The sequence below is a fragment of the Oryctolagus cuniculus genome, chromosome 5 (genome assembly GCF_051225735.1).
Source record: "Oryctolagus cuniculus isolate XC-2025 breed Fujian yellow rabbit chromosome 5, ASM5122573v1, whole genome shotgun sequence".
Lineage (NCBI taxonomy): Eukaryota > Metazoa > Chordata > Mammalia > Lagomorpha > Leporidae > Oryctolagus > Oryctolagus cuniculus.
This window is the reverse complement of record NC_142871.1, coordinates 72,900,448-72,922,857: the sequence shown is the minus strand read 5'-3', so window position 1 is coordinate 72,922,857 and position 22,410 is coordinate 72,900,448.

Genomic DNA, 22,410 nt, shown 5'->3' with positions numbered 1-22,410 from the left:
GACAGAACCATGCATTGAATGCTATTAGATGGGCATTTCAGCTATGCCTAAATTAACACAAAACCAGACAAACAGCTTCATTTGTAGAATCTTCTCAAGTGAGGGAATGCAACAAAGGCTGCCTCCACTGATCTTAGCTTGGAAGAAGAGATCTGAGACTCAGGTCTGTCCATCCACAATACAGGGATTCTTTAGTTTTTTGTTTTTTGTTTTTTTTTTTTTTTGATTTATTTATTTATTTATTTATTTGAGAGTCAGTTTCACAGAGAGAGGAAAGGCAGAGAGACAAGTCTTCCATCCTATGGTTCACTCCCCAGATGGCCTCAATGGCAAGAGCTGGGCTGATCCAAAGCCAGGAGCCAGGAGCTTCTTGCAGGTCTCCCACGTGAGTACAGGGGCCCAAGGACTTGAGCCATCTTCTACTGCTTTCCCAGGCCACAGAGAGCTGGATCAGAAGAGGAGCAGCTGGGACTAGAACCGGCGCCCATATGGGATGCCGGCACTTCAGGCCAGGGTGTTAACTCGCTGCGCCACAGTGCCCCGATACTTTACTCTTGATTTCCGCCTTCATTTCATGTCCACCAACACACCCAGATAGAGGAGCAGTGTCTGATACATAAGTGCTTAATAAATATTTACAGCATTGAATTGAAAGTCACTTCAGAAATTATTTTCTTGCTTTGATATGAACTATACTTTGCACTTCATACAAAATTAACAGAACAAACAATTGAGCTGATAATCCAGAAGAAACTTTTACCAATTGATAGACAGGGCCAACAACTGGTGCTAATCTCCATTTTGCTCCTGATTCCTGGAGATCAAAGTTGCTGTGATGTATGTCTGCTCTTGTCTTCCTCACACTCACTCTGTTCCATCCTGAAGAGCAGCTGAGTTGCTCCTGGCCACTAAGTACATAAGGGTGTTGATCTCTTGGTCCTTTCCAGGAATTGAGTTACCCTCTATTTCCAATTTTCAATTTCATCAAAACCCATTGAGCCATAGTGGGCTGTTCTGTGTGTGTGAACATCAGACTTGGCAATGCTGGCGTGGACTGGTATGTGACTCTCAAATACACCTGAAATGCTCTGATGACTTTCTTATTTTAAATATCAGATTTTCAGAGTAAGCTACTTAAGATTCATCTCCCAATTTACACCATGAACAGTTTCATTCTGACACCTTTGGAGAGGATGGTTGTCTGAAGTGCCCTTTTAGCAGGAGGCCCTGCAGCCCAAGCAATTCTGGTCACAAACCAACTGCACTGATTAAATTAAAAAGACACCTGTGAAGCTTTTGAGTTTTTTTTTCCCCTCTTTTGTTTCCTACAAAATGCTCCAATAAATATCTTGTATGATCTATGTCTGAAAAGTAAATATATAACACTCTGGTCATGGCTTCTTCCTCTATTAGACTTCTTTAATAGAAACCAACTTTCATTCCTTACAGTGTCTTTCATCCAATTAACAACCTCACAGCGTCAAAATTACCCTTGTAATTAACCCGTAGTTCTTACCTCCCCCATAAAAGTAACCCCAATCTCTTCCTTCACCCTGTGAACTTCTACAGTCTTCTTAGATCTCATCTAAATCAATACCACAGTGCATGAAAGGCAGCTTTCCAAAGCACTGAGTTATTTACTGGTGGTTCTTTCTGGCAACTTCCTATGGCTTGCAGGAGTGCTGGCCTGAACTTGGCTAATTACCACGAGAGTAACAAACCAATGATCCTAAGGAAAATTTGATAAGCTTGGTTTCTCCTATCCATTACCTTTTGGTTAGAATGTCCCAGGACTTAAATCAAGAAGAATCTCAGGGGTTTCAGAGCTGTTGCTTTCTTTCTGAGCACAGAAGAAAGGGCAGGGAAATGGCACTCTAATCAAATTCAGACTTTATGCAATTGACCATTGGTGGGTTTTCACATTTGGGTCTGGGTTGTTTGTTCAGCTTCTGTGTTAGGCCACGGTAACAGTGGCCAATAAAGCGTAAAAGCATATGTCCTATAACACTGCTTCTACTTGTTATCCAGAGGACTCTGGAGAGTCACTGAGAATAATGTAATTAGTAGGCGTGTGCCGTTGTAGAGGAAGGATACGAGGATAGCAGACAAGTTTATTTCTGCATGTAAGTAACTTAAGTACAGCTTCATCCAGCAGCCTAGTGGACCATCAAAAACTCTTTCATTCACAAATCAGGAGCAGTGGAGTCCAGAATTAGAACTAACTGGGAGGCAGAAAAATGGAAAAGTTTTATGTGCCTTAACCTGTATATATGAGTATATTGCCTCGACATCCAAACACTTTCATCTGTGGCCTCTCAAAAGTGTTTTATTAACATCAGTACCAGGCAAAGAAATACACTTGATTTTCCAGTCAGAGTGTACATCCTTGGGGAAGGGGAGGAACATAAAATAATAAAGAATGGGAAGAAACAACCTTGAACTCTGTTATTATTGTTAATAACAATAGAATCACAATAATACTAGCTACTATGTGCTGAGGTCATGCATTGATGTGCTCAGACTTTCTGTTCATATTCCGTTAAATCCTCACAGCAACCAAATGACACATGTTCTGCTGCTATTCCCATTTTATAGATGAGGAAACTGAAGTCAGGTCACAGCATTGGTAAGTGGTAGAGCCAGGCTATGACTCCAAAGCCATGATGTGAATCATGACTTCTTATATTCTTGGTTACAACAGAATTCAAAAGCAATTTTCAGAAATGACTCTGTTGTGAAAAACATTTTTCTTCAGGTAGGAACATATAACACAATCATATCAGCAAACATATTGGCCTGGGGAAAAAATAGTGAGGATGAGCCCAATTCATAAGGATTTTGCTTCCAAGCTATGATGGAAGAACAAGCTGCCCTTGACCCTCTCTTTGTATTGCCAAGGTTAAGATATTTACCCCACAATACCCCTGACAACCCCATCTTCTCTCTATTTCTATGCTGTGAATTTTGCATATAGTTTTCTATTCCATCGACCTCCCCAGAGTAGCCTGTTCCCAGATTTCTCTGGACTTCTTCTTGATGCTTCGTCCCTGTTCTCCCATCATTATCTTCACTGCTGCCCTCTGCCCCTTGCCCTTTCTCTTACTTTTGTCTTCTGAAATCATGGACCTAAGAGACTGGATATGATATGTATTCACTAAGGTGATTTTTACTTCACCTACTCTACCAAGACCATTGTAAGCTGGTTGTTTCTTTGATTTTAAAACTAACTTCTTGGGGCCGGCGCTGTGGCGCAGTGGGTTAACACCCTGGCCTAAAGAGCCAGCATCCCATTTAGGTGCTGGTTCTGGTCCCAGATGCTCCTCTTCCAATCCAGTTCTCTGCTATGGCCTGGGAGAGCAGTGGAGGATGGCCCAAGTCCCTGAGCCCCTGCACCCATGCAGGAGACCCAGAAGAAGCTCCTGGCTCCTGGCTTTGGATTGGCACAGCTCTGGCCGTTGCGGCCAATTGGGGAGTGAACCACCAGATGGAAAATCTCTTTCTCTCTCTCTGCCTCTCCTCTCTCTGTGTAACTCTGACTTTCAAATAAACAAATAAATAAATCTTAAAAAAAAAAAAACTAACTTCTTGGCATTAACTTAATCTGGGTTAACATGTCCAGAAACCATAAATGTATAGTGTTACCCTTCCTTTAAGTACAACTCCTAATACATGGAATTCTTCCTCAGTGGCTCCTTCTCTATTGTTGCTACTATTATGGTTTTATTCATTGCTTGTCTTCTATGTATTTATTTTCAAGAGGGAGATACAGAGAGATTTTTCATCTCCTGGCTTATTCCCCAGATGGTTACAGTGTCCAAGGGCTGGGCCAGGCTGAAGCCAGGAACCAGGTGACAGGGGCCCATTCTCTTGGGTCATCCTCTGCTGCTTTTCCTAGGCCATGAGCAGAGAGATAGAAGTGGAGCAGGTAGAACATGAACTGGTGCTCATATGGGATACCGGCACTACAGGTGGCAGATTTATGTGCTATATCACACTGGCCCCTGTTTTTCTTAAGGTTATTACTATTAAATTTGAAAGGAGGAGGGGAATTGAAGAGGAACCACACAAAGGAAAGAGACAAAGTGGACATGAGAGAATTGGAAAGACATCATCTGGGGCAGTACTTGTCTCATTCCTCTGCCCCACATATAACTTGTCCATCTGGTACCTTACACACTCAGAATGCTAAGGGTGATACAAGGTGTCAGCAAGCTGATTTCAGAGATAAGTTCCTCCACACTGAAATGTGAATGGATGTTCTCAAGTGAACCATAATCAGAGAAACATCTTCAGTTCTATATATCCAACTTTATTAATATGAATACTATCAGTAATGACCTTCACAATAGGGACTTACCTATTTATAGGACTGTGGGAGGGCTATACACTTGTCTATGGGTACAGGTTTCTCCTGCAGAACCTGTCAGTTCAATTCCCTTAGATTGTCGCCTTGTCCAGTTCTGAAATAGTGAATTGCAGCAAAGGAACAAATCTTTACTCACCACTGAAACAGTCCCTATACCTCTTTTTTAAAGATTTATCAGGCATCATATGTTATTTATGGCTGTAGAATGGACCCACAACACTTATTCCAGTCTGAAGACCCCTTCAGTATCATTGTGGGCATTTACTATTAAAGGTATCAAAAACTCAGTTCAGCCTGAAATTCTCAAAAAAAAAAAATCTTTGTCTTGCTGTGGGTACTAGTCTTCAAAGTTGGTTGCACCATGAAACATGACTCCTAGATTCATATTCTTAAGTAAATTTCCTTCTCTTGAAACTGGGACTCACTTTTGGCCACAGGATATAGCGGAAGTGATGCTATATGACTTCAGAGCATAAATCATAAAATTTACAACTCTCATCTAGACCTCTTAGAATTCTGTCTCTGAGGAAAGATGATAACTTTATAGGATCTGGCTACTCTGAAGCCATTTGCTTTGAATAAACCTAAGCCAGCCAGATAGAGGGACTGCATGGTGAAAGAGATGTGCCCAGCTTAACTATTCCAGCACTCCCAGAAAAGGTGTCAGACATGGACGTGCAGATGTCTCAGAAATTCAGAGTTTTCAGATGCTTCAGTCCTTGGCTGCATCTAACTACAGCTGCATGACACACTGAGCTTGGTCATTCTGTTAGCAGAGAATGACAAGGGTCCTTGTCTTTGAGCAAGAAAGAATTCAGGTGTAAGACAGAGAGTAGTGGAAAGTAAAATAGCAAGGTTTATTAGGGTAGGGACACCCGTAGGAACGGATGGGCACCTCTCCAGACAGAACCTGAGAGAGAATGCCCAGTCGCTCAGACTGGGGGAGAGTGAGGTTACATGGTTGAGTGAGAGAGTACACCTGGCCAGGCCAGGTGGGTGGCTCAGCATAGAGGCAGAGGGCTGAGCGCACAGTCTGGTTGAGGCCGGGTTGGGGGGCCAGTTAAGGGGATGGGTCTTATCTTCCCACATCTTCTCCTCCTGAAACAAAAGACTTTTTGGATGTAAATAGAAAAATTCCTATCTGAGTTTTCCCCTTGAAATTATCAGACAAGGGGAAGCCTGGCTGGCTCCGCCCCAGTTAGAGGAAGGATGGGCAGGACCCCCTGGAGGATCAGGATCCAGAGCAGGATATTTGAAATGCAGGTACTGGGCTGCACCTGGAAGATTATCAGGCAGAAGGGGCGGGGACTCCCACCTGGCAGGTAGAAGGTAGAAGGGGCAGGGCAGGATGCAAATACTGGGCTGCCCCTGGGAGGTTATTGGGATGAATTTGAGATGCATATGCTGGACCTAGATGTCAACTCTTTAGGCCTTTGCCACACACACATAAGCTCATATCAGACTTCCTACCTAAGAATAATAAAACATTGTTTCATACAAGAAAATTTTGTAGTAGCTAACCAAAAAATCTGCCTTTCAGAAGAGCCAAGCCCCACATCGATCCTGAGCTTAGAAATGACTGCTTCCCCAAGTCTCCTTTACTTCCCATACCACTCATGGCATATCATGTTCCACTCTGGGAAAACAGCTCTGTGGAACATCTCTAATGCAAGAGTAATCAAGGTCCAAAGCAGCCAATTAAGATATACAGAAGTACAAATGAATTTATAAATAAATAAAAATAAATCTTCCATGCAGGATTTATCAATCTCACTTGTATCTACAGTTTAGAGTATATTATTGCTTATTGAAATCATCCTCATCAGTAGTGAAATGAGTAGTGGAATGAGAGCTGCCCAGGGTTTATCTGCAAGATCTGATGATCGAAAGCCGTTTACTATGTTGTGCTTCCTGTCCTTGTAGAGGGTCAAGATGTGAACCTTTCAGATGAATGGGATTACATATATTTCATAAAATGAGTTGAATACATGCGTCTCCTATCCCCCCACTTGATAGGGAGTAAGAGGAGATCTGCAAGGAAGAAGGTAATCTGGAAGGGACTGATACTACTCCTAATAAGCATCATGTGCAACCTACACACAAGACTCAAAATAAATTTCTACTAAATTTGCTGTAAAAATAATTTTTCATTCTTTATCCCTGTAAACAAACAAGTGGATTATGAATTGTCAAAAAGTGAAATTTCTAAAAACCAACATCTTTGTTTGCCTTTACTTCTAGAAAACCAAGCCAATATGAGGAATGATGATATCCCTGAGTTCTTCATCTATTAGTTGGTTTTATGTTGAAGTATTTTACCTTGTATCAGGTTTAATCTATAGACTCAAGCATTTTTGAAACCAGACCAGAATCCAAGGTTAATAAACTCAATATCTTGCAGTAGCAAGTACATCTGTAAAACAAAACTATGTATTCCCTACTGTTGGTGAGTTCTTGTGATATTCCTGAAATATTGACCCAGTGCTGTCACTGCACAACATCTGCAGCCAGGGTTCTTACCTCCAGCCTGCTTTGGCCCTGATGGTTTTTTAACAAAACATTTTTAAGGGAATGTGAACTTCATATGCATTTATGGCTAACAAAGTTTCTCATTGAAAATGCCAGAATCTCCATGAAAGTTTGAGCTTATGAGGTTTTCACATTTTAGAAACTGTATCTGTGATCAGACCCTGCTAGATTTCTTTACTTCCTACTGGTCTCTTTCATCCCCTACCTGTTAGTGTGAAGGCAGGCTCATGGCCATATAAGGAAGACAGTTAACTGTGCAGCTTCAGGGCCAGTGTTGTGAGCACACTGACATCCCATAAGAGCACTGGTTCAAGTCCCGACCACCCTACTTTTGATCCAGCTCCCTCCTGGTGTGCCTAGGAAATTGGTGAAAGATGGCCCAAGTGCTTGTGCCCCTGTACCCAAATGAGAGACCTGGAAGAAGTTCCAGGCTCATGGCTTTGACCTGGCCCAGCCTCATCTATTGCAGACATTTGGGGAGTAAACCACCAGATGGAGTCTCTCTCTCATATTCTGCCTTTCAAACAAATACAATAAATGGTGGCCAGCACTGTGGTGTAGTGGGTAAAGCAAAAGCCTGCAGTGCCGGCATCTCATGTGGACACTGGTTCAAGTCCCAGCTGCTCCACTTCTGATCCAGCTCTCTGCTATGGCCTGGGGAAGCAGTAGAAAATGGCCCAAGTCCTTGGTCCCCTGCACCTATGTGGGAGACCCAGAAGAGGCTTGAGGCTCGTGGCTCCTGGCTTCAGATCAGTGCAGCTCCAGCCATTGCAGCCATCTGGGGAGTGAACCAGCAGATGGAAAACCTCTCTTCCTCTCTTTCTCTCTCTCTCTCTCTTTCTCTCTCTCTCTCTCTGTCTCCCTGCCTCTCCTCTCTCTGTGTAACTGTGACTTTCAAGTAAAATAAATAAATCTTTAAAAACTATAAATACAATAAATATTTTTTTAAAAAAATTTTGAAGCTTAGTACATGGCTGTCCCATAATTTCTGTTCAGGAAAGACTTAGCTATCAGGTAGATCAGAATTTAAATTTTCATGGTATTGTACAAGAACTGGACTCTCAAGGTCAGTTCCTTTGGAATAATATGGGTAATGACACCTACTCATCAAACCTAAAGTAGGCATACAATGGAGTTTGCAGAAGCAAGAGTTATGGTAAGGATTAAATGAACTTTGCAAATCAGTTGTTAAATTCTGCATAGAGTGTTGGCTGTATTAGAAATAATGCAAATATTGGGGCTTGGTGGGTTTCTTAAACTATTTGTACACAGTAACTGAGTGTATGTAAAAGAGCATAACATATATCAAGTGTTTGATAAAATGTCCATTGTTTATCTTTCCCACCAGAAAAGGCATATATATGTGTGCAGTGCTCTGGACAGGCACAAAACACCCTGAGGACTAAGGGTGGGAGAGAATGGGTACCAGTAGGATTAGGGGAGGTTGTTTTTCTATAGAGCCAAGAGAAATATAACTATTACTTTGTCATTTCAGAGGTTAGAAAAGCTTACTTGCAAATACCCTTGTCTTATTTATAGATGGAGTGCCTTCCACGATGACTGATGTTCTTATACTACCATGTATCTACATGATTTCACTGCTCTTATTTAGCTGAACAGAAATCCAGGCACACTCTAGGGTGTAACATCTGCAGCAGAAGCCCATATGTGCTGTTTATTTTTATGAATCAAACACTGTTTACAGTTATTTGGTCTTAATTTGAGCCCTAAACTAGAATTCTTTCTTTTGAAGCTATCTAGTTAATTTTAAGAGCACATAAACAAGAGAGTGAAACATACCACAGAAATATTATGATGTATGATTGTAATTTGTGTCAAGAGAAATTCATGTATTTTTATTTTCTAAGGAAAAGAAGCAGAATCATCTATATCAAAAAAGGTAAATATTGAATTGAAATTGAAGATTTCTCTTAAACAAATTATGAATACAACCTGGCTTCTCCTAAAAGTGCTCATTTATTGAATATATATCAGACTTAATTGGGGAAAAGCTAAAATGATCAATGACAAGCTAATGATTTGATTATATTTTATATTTTTGAAAAACATATATGATATATGATCATGGGACAAAAATGTCATCCAGCAATGAATTTTAACTTTTGATTTGGTTTGTTTTATATTAATTAATTATTTCTAGTCAGTTATAATATATTGATTCTAGTTTTTCTGGTTTATCACCATTCTCTGAACCACTCAATCTCTTTGGAAAGACTCTTTTTAATTAACAAAATATTGGGGTGGTGTTACAATACAGTGGACTAAGCCACTGCTTGGGATGCTTGCATCCCGCATCAGTCAGAGTGCCTGTTTGAGTGCTGAGTACAACACTTCTGATCCAGCTTCCTGCTAATGCACATGGGAGGCACTAGATGATAGCTCAGATACTATCTCACATGGAAAACCCATATTCTACCTGTGTGAGAAACCCCTATGGAATTCTTAGCTCCTGGCTTCAGCCTGACCCAGCCCTAATCGGGACATTTGGGTAATGAACTAATTTAAAAATAACTAACATATCAGTAAGACCCCACTTCCTATTATGCTCATTTTCTCCAAGGAGAAAACCTTGGTTACTCAGTGATAAAATCCACTTAACTGCAGTTATGTTCTACATGTATTTTCAAATAGCTGTTCCACAACCCCTCTAGGTGTCTTGACTTGCCAAACACATACTCTGACTTATTTTTCATCTGAAAATTTTGTCATGATTACACCGAGAGTTGAGAATGAGTGTGTATCTAAATTTGTCACCACCATAAAAAACTGACTTCTAAACCTAAAACCAGGGTAAAGGGAATTAAATTTTGAAATATTTGCTTTGCTTTTTTTATTTTCTAAATTACTAAATATTTTTATGATGTATTTGTTGAAAACAGTCAACACTATATTCACTTCTTGTTACATAAACCTGATATTCCCCAATTAATTTCCCAAAATTATATAGTACAAAGATTTTTTAACTCCTTTATAATCTCCACTGCAAGCCCAGAATTGGATTCATACAATGCATTTGGTCAGATTTTTATTATTCAGTAGTCTTGATAAAGAACAGAAGTTACTTGTTGATTTGCTTATTTGTTTTATTCCTAGTGTATTTTCCATTTATTATACAACATGAAGTCATTGCTTTTATAGGATTTTTTCTTGAGGCTCCAATAAAGACAAGTATGGGGAAAAAAAAAAACTCCTTTAAACTTAAAAATGGTCTGTAGACATAGTTGGAATTTTTTAAACCAGCAATATTATCAGATAATTCACATCACTACAAATCTCAGAGTGTGAAACTAGAAGGGGAAAAAACAAGTGAAAAGAAAAAAATTTCTTCTACATGAGACCATATTCCAGAGCAAGAAGTCACGTGAGCCTAGAGGTGCGGAGAAGAGCATCAGGTGTTTGAGCTAGCACAGTCTGGGTATCTGCCAAGCATTCTCAGCTACAACTAGAGGGCATAGCCTTGACACTTCTTGGCTGCCCACCCCACCTGCCTTTCACCAGTCTGTGACTCTGCCATCTGCTGCTTCACATAGAAGGAATAGGCTTTACAACGGGTCAGAAAATCAACGAACATGTCAAAGAGCAGAGAAGAAGTTTTTAGCTAAGGAAAATCTCTGTCATGAAACCATGAAGTGACAAAAGGCTTGATCAAAAGAACCTGGAATAGTTCAGAACAGAAAACTGATGATGCAAGGTCTGATTTAAACTGCATTCAATCTCTTGAGGGAGTTTATTCTTATTATTTATGATGGTTTTCCATAAAATATTCCTGGCAAGTGTGCTTAATATTGTAGAAAACACCTCCAGGAAACACCATTATGCTCGTGTTCTACTGTAGTATTCATAGTTGGTTCTATTTCTGATTTTGCCTATTTTTCACAAACTATCAGAACTAAATTTAAGATGTGAGATTCTGCCTTAATTCGGATGAGTAGGCATGCTGAAGCTCACTGTTATGTAACGGTTTTAATATACACATCCCACATCCACTTCCTCAGCATATTCTCAGTCCCAACCCAGGTTATTTGGCTAGCTCTACCATTCTACTAAAACAGCTGTGACTGGCATCACCTTGCGTCACCTCCTACTGCACACTGGATGTTATCCTCTGGCCCTTGTCCTCCTTGACAGCACTACAGAGCAGGTTTTCTCCACTGAGCACTCACTGAGCCTCTGTGACATTGCACAACTCTCATTTTACTTCAATTACTTCCTCTGCTAATTCCTGTCCTTTTCCTACCCCCCTTTAAATAGCAATATTAATTTTAAACCACTATCTTCAGAAATTTCTTCATACCCCCTCACTCAAAAAAAAAAAAAAATCCAGTGACAGGGATCAGGTTATCAAAGATGTCAACCCAGATAGATTCCATTTTTTTAATCACTGCACTTCTTGAGGTAGCTCTCTTCCTTTCATATGACTCAACAATCACTAGAATGCTGATAAACCACAAACTCAAATTTCTTGCATTTAATCTGTCATGAAACCTTGCATATCATAATTCTTTACTCTTTTGGGCTATCACTTTTTCTCCATCCCAATTGACACTTCATTCAGACCTACTTCTCTTCTCCTTCCTAAGTAAAGTAGCATTGTAATTAGTTCCCCTGACTTCAGCCTATAGCCTTTTTAATTACTTCATCACACTGGTGCTAGAATACTCTTTCTAAATCACTTTTCTAGCCACATTGCTTCTGTTTTGGAAAAACCTTGCATAAAAGAAGCACCCTCCAAAGGAAAAGAGTGCCATGAGACCAGAGAAAGGAGCAGACAGACCAGAATTAAAAGTAATGCAATTTATTAGAGACTTGCAGACAGAAGTGTGAGAGAATCCCCAAGTCATGAGGCAAAAGGAAAAGGGTTTTATAGACAAAGGGGAATTGTGTCCAACTGGAATATGCCTGAAATTTCTCAAGAAACATCAACATTTAAAAGAGACATTTCAGGTGTCAGATAAGAGCGCTAGATCACCTTAAAGACTTTGTTTATACTACAGGGATTGGGATAACTTCCAGGGTCACTTAGTGAGCAAGATGGCAGTTATGGCCAAGGTGGTCACAGTCATCTCAACTATAGATGTCCAAATTTAAGCTTAAATTAGTCATAGAACCACATTACCCATAGGATGCAGCCCATTGCCTTTGAACACCTTTATCTGAATTGCCTCCATGGCAGCCAAAAGTTACCAAGCACCCTACAAAGCCCTCCATAGTTTAGAATTTCTACCTCCCCCTCCAGATTTACCTAGTGTGTCTCTCACTGGTTTCCACTCCAACCAGATCCCAATTATGTCATTCTCTGTCTTGCCTCTGGACCTTTTTACATGCCATCCATTCTCTCTGTGATACCCTTTTCTGAGTCTCTGCCTGATTGTTCCCTACTTATTCTAAGACACAGTACAGGGGCCAGCGCTGTGGTATAGCACCTGCAGTGCTGGCATTCCATATGGATGCCAGTTCCAGTCCTGACTGCTCCATTTCCTATCCAGCTCTCTGCTATGGCCTGGGAAAGCAGTAGAAGACAGCCCGAGGCCTTTGGCTCCTGCACCCAGGTGGGAGACCTGGAAGAAGCTCCTGGCTCCTGGCTTCAGATTGGCACAACTCCAGCCCTTGCAGCCAATTGAGGAGTGAACCAATGGCTGGAACACCTCTCTCTCTCTCTCTCTCTCTCTCTCTCTTTTTCTTTCCTTCTCTCTCTGTGAAACTGAATTTCAAGTAAAATAAATAAATCTTTTTTTAAAAAAAGATACAGTACAGGCAGCACCTTCTCTAGGAAGCTTTCCCAGCATTCTCCACTGTGAGTTGAGTGTCACTCCATTGTCCTAGCTATTCTACTGCAGGCTTAGCTACCATATCCTTCATTAGACTGTATCATATCACCTATTTACCTGCTCCTCAAGGACAGGGACCATATATCTGTGTCATTACATACCAACCCTGAGCTCAGCATCTGACAAACTGGTGACATAAATCACTTGATACATGGATAAATTAATGAGTGAATTAAAATATAACTTCCTTAGATAATCCCCAAATCTATAACCTGAACCCTGAACTCTCATTAGAATTCCCTATTTTCAACCAACAGCTGTACATGTCTACTTTGGTATACCACTGTCACTTCAAAACTCATACACCTAAAAATAAATTTGTCATCTTCACTCCAAAACAAGCTCCTCTTCTGTCATCTCAATTTCTATTTCTGGTACCAGGATTCTATCAATCAAGCCTCCTCAAACTTGCAAGTCATCCTGGGCTGCTCCTGCCTTCACCTTGCATATAAAGTCTCTTCTGAAATTCAGTCTACTCTCCTCTTTCTTGTTGTTGATCCTTTCTTGCACATCCCACTATCCCCATCTAAGCCTTTCACATCTAATGCTGAAATGTTCTCCTTACTGATTTCTCTAGGTGCTCCCCTGTCCTATGTATGCAACATACAACTTGCAAATTATTCCTAAATTGTCACCCTCATTTCACCAGTCCTCTTTACAAAAGCAGTCAGTGATCTCTATTCTCTAAGAAGAAAAATTTTAAAAACTCTTGAATCTGTGCTTTGCTCCACCTATAGCACCTGCACTACAGATGAGCTTCTTGAGACAGACAGAAACCCAGGTGTTTTTTCTACTCATTATTGGAATTTTTAACACAGGTAGACCCTTAGGAAATATTAGTTAAATATATAAACTTGATGCTAAATTTCATTTCCTAGGATGAATGCTGTTCTAAAAGGCATTAACCTACCTTTCCAACAGCACTGCCAGTTTTCACATCACAAGAAACTTAAGTTTAAACTGATGAGTCTTCTATCTTTTGAAGGATTTCCTTAGATGGTTATTTTAGGCCTCTGTATCATATTTTCTGGGAAACCTTCTGCCTAGAAAATTTGCAGTCTCTTCCACACCAACAGAAAGCACATCCATCTTTCAAGTGCCATTTTCCTGCATAATCACAGCCTCTGAATTGAGAGAGAGAAGAGAGAGAGAGAGAGTCTGTGATTGGCAAGGAACCACCACCTTGAGTACAGAGTACTTACCCCTGAATGTATATGATAAAACTACATGCTTTCTAGGAAAGAATCATATAAAAGAATGATAGTTAACATTGCCCAGAACTCATATATGGCCAGCAATAATGTCTGTTCCTACAAACAGCCTGAAAAATCCTCACAACTCACACTGCATTTGGTAGAGACAAAGAAAGGGCTTTGCCTCTGTAGTGGGGAATAATTAGCCTTAGACTGAGCCTTGCTCCAAACAATCTAAAAAAAGAAAAAAGAAAAAAGCAAGTCTTAAAAGGATCACGCTATTCTACATAATACAAAATCCATAATGCATCTGAGAATATATGCAAGACTATTTTCAGAAACAGAAAAAAATGGCATGTAATAAGTTAAAATTCACAAAGTCTGGGGCAAATGTTTGGTCTAACAGTAAGACTCCACCTGGTGCTGCTATGTCTCATATTGGAGTACCTGAGTTTGAGTTCCAACTCTGCTCCCCATTTCTACTTCCTGATAAAGCACACCCTGGGAGGCAGCAGGTGATGGCTCACGTGGTTGGGCCCCTGCCACCTACATGATTTCTAAGCTCCCAACTTATTCTTTCTAGCTAACTGTGTTTTGGTACCTGTTGATTAATCTCCTTCCGTCCCCTCTATACTCACACTTCCCAGCTTCTGGTAATTACTATTCGACATTCAGATCAACTTATTTGACCTTCCATAGATGAGAGGGAACCTGTGATATTTGTACTTCTGACTTATTTTACTTAACATAATGCCCTCCAATTCCATCCATTTTACTGCAAAGGGTAAGGTATCATATATTTTAGAATTGAATAGCATTCCAAAGTGCATGTAACCACGTTTTCTTTATCCATTCATCCATAATGTGAGTCCATGTGTTGACTATTGTGAATAATTCTTAAATGAACATAGCAGTGCAAGTATCTCTTTGATATGATTATCTCTTTTCCTTCAGATATATGTTCAGGGATTTATATGCAGAAGTGGAATAACTGGATCTCATGGTATATCTATTTTTAGTTTTTTGAGAAAGCTCTAAGCTATTTTCCATAATGGTCATACTAATTGTCTTTACCAGAGTTGTTGAACATTTGAATTGGGTTAGAGTCCCACTGTCTCATTTTACACAGTAAGCTGTGTAAAACAGAGAGTAGAAGAGCAACTAAACCTTAAACTCTTCAATTGAATACATCTTGGTTCATATTCAGGCTGATAGAAGCTATGTCCCAGGGTCACTGTAAGAATTAAATGTGATAATATATGTTAAGCACCTAGCCAGCACATAGCATGAACTGAGTGGCAGTAGTTATTGGGAAACTGAAGCCCAGGGAGATGAAATGACTTACTCAAGGTCACGTAATTATGTCATAGCAAGAAGTCACAAAAGCTGTCTCACCTTCCTCTTATTTGTGGTTGTTTTACCTCCATGAGCTGCAACCCTTCAACTGTATTTTGCAATACCAAACACACTGCTTAACAACAACAACAACAACAAAAAGTTAAATCAAGAGGACCACAAGTAGAATATAGCTTCAAGTAAATCCAGCTGCAACACCAAGGAATAATAAAGCTGGCATTCAAAATTCTGCACAGCCTCTAAACTAAGGCACTGACACACATTTTATGCTGGGAGCATTTATATGTGATACTAAACACAGCGCAAACTTCAGCTGGGATTCATGTAAAGAGAGGACAGAAAGGAGGCAGTAAAACCCAGGGACTTCTATATCACTATCATGAGTTCCTGATCTAACATTCAAGAAATTAAAGGGTCTATGAAAAATCTTCAAGGGCCCTGTAAACCCCCTTGAAATCATATGAAGCACACACACATGTATGTGTGTATATACATATATATACATAGATACATGTGTGTGTTTCCCAACGCTTTTATCAAATTCTTAAAAACATAAGGGACCCCTATCTAATATTCAGAACAGCTATCATAGGTTATAAGTCAATTTTAGAAAAAGCAACAAGTTAGGAAAAAACATGAAGAAGTCATATTGGAATATAACTTGAAATGGTAAGTTTGATCTTTTCCATCTGCTGAAGTATGAAATATATCAATAAGCGACATTAAAGCAACCTCCAGGTATGAGCCGAGGCCACACCAACAATTCAACTGATAGTTTTGGTTGCCTTGAGCAGTAGACAGGTGGTCAATTGAGTCAAAATAAAATCAGTTAATTTTTTACTACCCTAACCCTATCCCTAATTAAATCTTAGTATACACTTTGTAACATAACCCAGAATTGTTCAAAAGAGCTTTCACCGGCTCTGGAAAACAAAGGTCATTCCTGATTTCAAGGTATTTCAGTCTGTTTTTTTTACGAATATATGAGGCTTTTCTAAGTACATATCTGGTATATATGTAGGATAAATTCTTGATAGGATGAGAAAAAGAAAATACCCACCAGAAAGGGGTCATGATTAAAGCTTATTTTCCAGAGAAAGGATAGTGAAATCAAAGTGTAAAATGCTCCTACAAAAGGGACTGGTGGAAGATTAATAATTAATGTATGGCAGCAATACAGAAATTTTGAAATGTAAATTTGATGAACAAAAATTGGCATATTATGATAAGCAGGAGCAACAAGGGAGAATGGGTGGAGACCAGTCTTTTGCTCAGATACAGAATAAAAAGAAACGCTGATTGGGCTTGCTGGATTTTCTCTTTTTTTTTTATGCAAACTTTCATTTGGATGTGGACAACTGCTAAAAAGTTAGAAGAGGAAAAAGGCTCTTTAACCAAAACAAATCAGGTTCACTTGTAGCCTTCCCGAGGGTCTCTCTCTTTCACTAAAAGAACAGAGAAAGAAAGTTGAATTCATCTCTTTGATACGTGTTTTGCTATCCAGTTCCTTGCACTTTCGATTTTCTTCCCATCCCCTTTGCTTTCATTCTTACTGTTGGACCCTTTTTTCAAATCCATTCCAATTTTCCTCTAATATTTGTGTATAATTTTTCCTCCCTTTAACTAAGCCCCTTTTGAAATGCCTCCCTTTGTGTGTCTCCAGGCAGGGGGCAGGGTCTTTGCTCTCCTCTTTGGCCCAGTTTACAGGGGCTGGGGGCTTCACTGGGAGCTCTCAGGAGAATTGTGCAAATTGCACCCGGGCTTCCGTTGGAAGAGCCACTCATCCCGGAGACCCCGTGCTGTGCCTGAGTGCATCAAGGCCATGTCAACCCCTTGATGCTGCCTCATGCTGTGATCTTCCTTTGCACTGTGTCATATGTCAGGATGGGTTTTCCCACAATGCATTCTTTAGTTCAGTGTCAGGGAAAAAGAACAAATAATGTGCTCCTGTGGCAGCCAAACATGCTACCTGCAAGGTTGGGGAGCAGGACACATTTTCCCCCTCCAGAGTGAATTCCCTCAGCTGAAGCTGTCTTTTTCTTCTCATTATTCTCACTCTCCCTTCTCCCCGCCCCTCACTTCAGCTCCACTCTCTCGTCAAAGCACTTATTACAGGTTGAAGCATTCACCCAGCAAGGAAATTTTGAAGTTTTTAGTCAATCTTTTGATCAATCTATTTTGGCTAAGTAAGTTTAACAAAAGAAATAAGGTATCCTGTGTTGTCTGTAAAAAAGCTTAGTCATGAAATCTTGAGAAAATTTGCAGAAGATAGAAAATTCTTAGGGATGGACAACTGAGAAATCATCTGTAACCACATGAAAATATCGATTTTAATTACCAGCTCATCATCAGTTTACCTTTTAAAAGTGATCACGAAGAACTCCGTGTTTGCTATTTAAAGTAGCCAAGTCCCAGTTTTGCTGCCCTTAATTTGTCTTTCTGGAAAAGGAAAGAAGTCTTCTCTCTAGTGGTTAAATGTATTACTTGGCTACACACAATCTCCTTGACACTCCCCACATACTGTAGTGTGTACAGTATTTAGAGGGTTTCATAACAACATCTTCTAACCACTCACTTTATGACAGAAGGTAAAAATACAAGATATAAATCCTTAGAGCATCTGAACGAATCAGTGAAAAAAATAAGATTTCCTCTCTATCTCTGGAGGATCTACAGTGTACTATGAGGTGTGAAAAGATGCATATTAGATCAGGTAATGGCCATGTGGTGGACAGGTGGCATCTCCTCTGCACCCCTGCTGTGGGGCATCAGCATCACCAGGGAAAGTAAGAAATGCAGGATCTCAGGTCCCTTCCCAGAACCACTAACGCAGAAATCTGAGTCTTAAGATGATTCCCAGACTGTATATCTACACATTCATTCTTGGAAAACACTGTACTGCACTATAGTGCTGACTTGGTTGTTGAAAATACTTGGCCTGAGTCAAGTACATGCAGAATTTTTGCCCTGAGAGAACACACAATCATTTACTTTGTCCAGGTGTGGACACAAAGCACTCTCATTAAACTACATATGATATTCTCCATCTCCATAGAGGAAGAAAAAACTAGATACAAACACTGGGTGCAAATATCTCTTTTCTATTTATAGAGAATTGCATACAAAGTATACTTAATTTTATGTATATTAACATACATGAAAATGGCTTAGCAGCAAAACATAGGCAGATCCTGTATTGCTATAATACTAAATAAGGGACAAAGAATCCTGATAAAAGTTAAGACAAAACAATTCAAATTTCCACATTATGCTGACTGTATAATTCTGAAGAAGTTTGCAATATGATATTCTACATTGAATCATTTAAATGCTCTGTACATAAATTGAAAACTGTTATTTTTTCCTCTAAAATGAGCTGCTGAATACTTGTAAACGCAGTTCAAAGAAGCTTGCTTCCTCTCTCCTTGCTTTCTCTCTCATCACTCTTGTTGTCAAACCATGAATGGCTGGTGTTACAGCATGTCTCCTCATCCCAAAGAAGGTATTCTTTAAACCCCTTGGTAAGAGTTATCCTCCCTACAGCTCTGTTTCACCTCTGCCCTTATAGGTACACAAATACACATTTACTTTACCAGTTCTTCTCTAATTTGTAACAAGGTGAATTCTTGAGCAATGTTGATTATAAGGTTCATGCTTGCTTGTTGATAGTTATGTTTTATCATGTTTCTAAACAGGAAAATCTCATTTCACTAATGATAAAACTGAGTTCAAAGAATTCTTTAGAAGTGTGATGGATAAACAATCATGAAAGAGTGTTCTCAATCATAACAAGCCAGGCCCCACTCTCCTACCCTAAGATACTACTCATGACAAGCACTGATTGAATTCTGTTGATTGCATTAATTTCTTACCATTTCACCTGGCTTCTGCTTTTTATCTTCTATTACCAAATGCTTGTTTTTTTGCATTGATAGGCTTTATTTTGGGAGTAATTTCAGATTTACAGAAAAAATTGAGTAGAAAGTACAAGGTTTCTAAGTTTCCCCTATCATTAGCATCTTGCATTAGTTTGGTAGTTTTGTTACAATATTGACATATAATCATTAACTAAATTAGATAGTTTACTTTGGGGTTCACCCTTTGTATGGTAGATTTTATGGTGACAAATACCCATTTTTCATTGCATCATTGTGATAGTTATTTTTGGATTTTCTTTCTGCCGTATTAAGAGAAACATCTCTAAAGGAAAGGAACATACTGCTGTTGATCACATTACCAGAACTAAGTAATAGCTGTCTTTCTTCTGGTTCTCCTTCTTCTCAGCTCTGCTTGCTCTTTCTCATAGAGTCATCCATTCAACCACTATTTATTGAGCACCCACTTCAGTCAAAGGACAGATTTATCTGACATGGACTCCCCTTGTGGGACTTGGGCTGAATTAGGAGGGGCAAGACATGTATATGCAACAAGACCAGAATCAAGGAAGAGGTCAGGAAAACATTCATGGTAAACTGAGTGGGTAGGAAAAGACAAAGCCTTTGTGAGAAGGTAGCATTTAAAAGTCTGGAAGAATCAATAACATTCGAAAATGAGTCTGCTATGTTCAGGTACTGGCTAAGAGAACACCTGCACTGGTAACGTTGAAAGTAAAGAAATGTGGGGCTTATGAGAAATTAAGAAGGGATTCAGAGCTGACTACAGAGTGCCTGAAGGGCAGATATGGACTGGAAAGCTGAAGAGTGGACTATTCATATCTGTTGTGAATACTCTTGCTGCCTTTAGAGAGGTGCTTATCAAGATGAGGTTTCAGGACATCCCAGAGCTGCATCCTGGAGCCAAGTTTCTCATGGCATGCTACTTGAATTACCACATTGGAACCAATATTCTGAGGTATGTATTTCCAGACCCCATCTGACATTCACTTAATGAGGATCTGGAGTATAGAACTGAATACAAAGACGAGGAATTCACATTTTCAGCAAATATGCTGGATAATTCTTATAAACACTAAAGCATGAGAACTGCTGATCATCTCCTAAGATAGCTGGGAAATGGACAAGAACAAAACATTCTTTATTTTTATAATCATTTTAACTGAATACAAAATCCACACACGTTTTTAGAAACAAACATATGACTTTCAAAATTCATCTATGAAGTAAATACAACTAAGCCAACTCTCATTAGGGATACCTGAATGGAATGTATGAAGAACACTATAGCAAAAGCAGATGGAAAACTCAAATATGTTGCAAATATGTTAAAACACACATATTCTTTGGCACAAACCCTGCTGTGTATATCTGTATAGCCATCGTCTTTAACTGCAGCGATCAACTTTGGCCTCCTCCACACCTCCCCTGGTTTGATGACCGACCATAATAATGTCACTTGGTTATTCTTGAAAAAATAGCTACTAAATGTTGATGATACTTACTACAGCAATATTTACGTGAGAATCCTTAAATACTTGAGAAATATTTGAAGGTGCAAAGGCAAGCATAACCATAAATTCTGCAGCTGGGTAGAGATATAAAGTTCAGTGGTCTCTGGTTTGCTGCACTGTTTTATTCATTGCTATGTACACTCATGCAACAACCTCTTAGTCTAACAACGTCAAGTCTAACAAGAGGGGAGCTCTTCCTAGATGGTTAACTCTTGAACTGAAGAATTGTCATTCTTTCCAGAACTTCATTTGCTTCTTGCTTAATCTGTATCTCGAATGAAGATGTCAAGTCAATGGCCAGACTCAAATCAGAATAATCCAACTATAATTCTGGGCCATTTACCTCAGATTCTTAAAGATTAAACTTGATATTTTCTGTGCGAACAATTAAAAACTGAAGAAAAATCAGAGCCTACTTAAATATAATGGTGCTGATAACAAGAATATAAAATCTTTCCTTTGAAAAAAAATAGAACAGCTACTGAATTCACTGAAAAGTGCAGACATAAAGATATATGAGATTTCCTACCAGACGGACAGAGGAGCTATATGGGCAAAAGGCAGCCAGCCCTGACACACAAACACAAAATTATCCAACAGCAAGCTCATTTCCCAATCCTAATTCCAACCTCCTACATGCACCCAAACATGTAAGTGCCCAGTATGAAATGGCAGCTTCCAAATCATGTTATTCTATCTGAATAGCTCACTGTGCTAAACAAAGAATGCTATTGGATGCAGTCAAAATATACATGCATTGAGCAGAATTGAACCTGCAAGTTATTTCAGTATCTTCCACACCACACATTTCAGTGTGAGGAGCTGCCTCTTTCACTATCTTCAGTTCCATCGCAATAATGCTTATTATGCCATTTTCATTAAAGAAATTATTCTTCAGGCAGGTGTTGTGGCTCACAAGTTAAGCCACTGCTTGTGATGCCCACATCCCATATCACAGTGAAGGTACAACTCCTAGCTCTTTTGCTTCTCATCCAGTTCCCTGCCAACATATCCTGGGTGGCAGCAGATGATGGCCCAAGTGCTTGGGCTCCTGCCAGCCAAGTGGGAGACCTGGATAGAGTTCCTGGCTCCTGGCTACAGCCTGTCCAACCCTGGCAGTAACATAAAATGAAATTATTTCCCTGGATGTGGATGAAAATAAGAGGGCAAATGGCTTTCTTTTTGTCACACTTAATATGCACAATATCTGATGAAAATAGAATTTTGTTTTTTCTTATTCTTTCTTCAATATTTTTAAAAGGTGAACAGTTATTTTTCAAGAACACTACATTATTGCTTTACGGTCTTCATCAAGTCCCCACCCCATTTTGTGAGACCAGGTCACTCTAGTGTCAGGAGCATGCACCTCTCTCCATGTCTCTTACATATACAGAACTCATTTGGGAGGACCTGAGATGCTACATTCCTCTCCTTAGGTAAAATGTTTCTATTCTTTAGTCATTTGAATTTTGTTTAACGTCTCATTAGCTCCTCTTAACAGAAACTCTCATGTTACCCAAGTTACTACTCTTTTACCCTCTTTGGCCAAAGAATCATACTAACACATTTTCTGAGCTTTAAGAAATCTACCTTCACAAGTTCAAATTTTATCAAACATCATACATTCTTCTAGCCCTTTGTCATATTAAAACTCAAAGATGAACAGTAGTTTTTTCTAGTTTTATTAATTTCCACATTCATCACTAATTT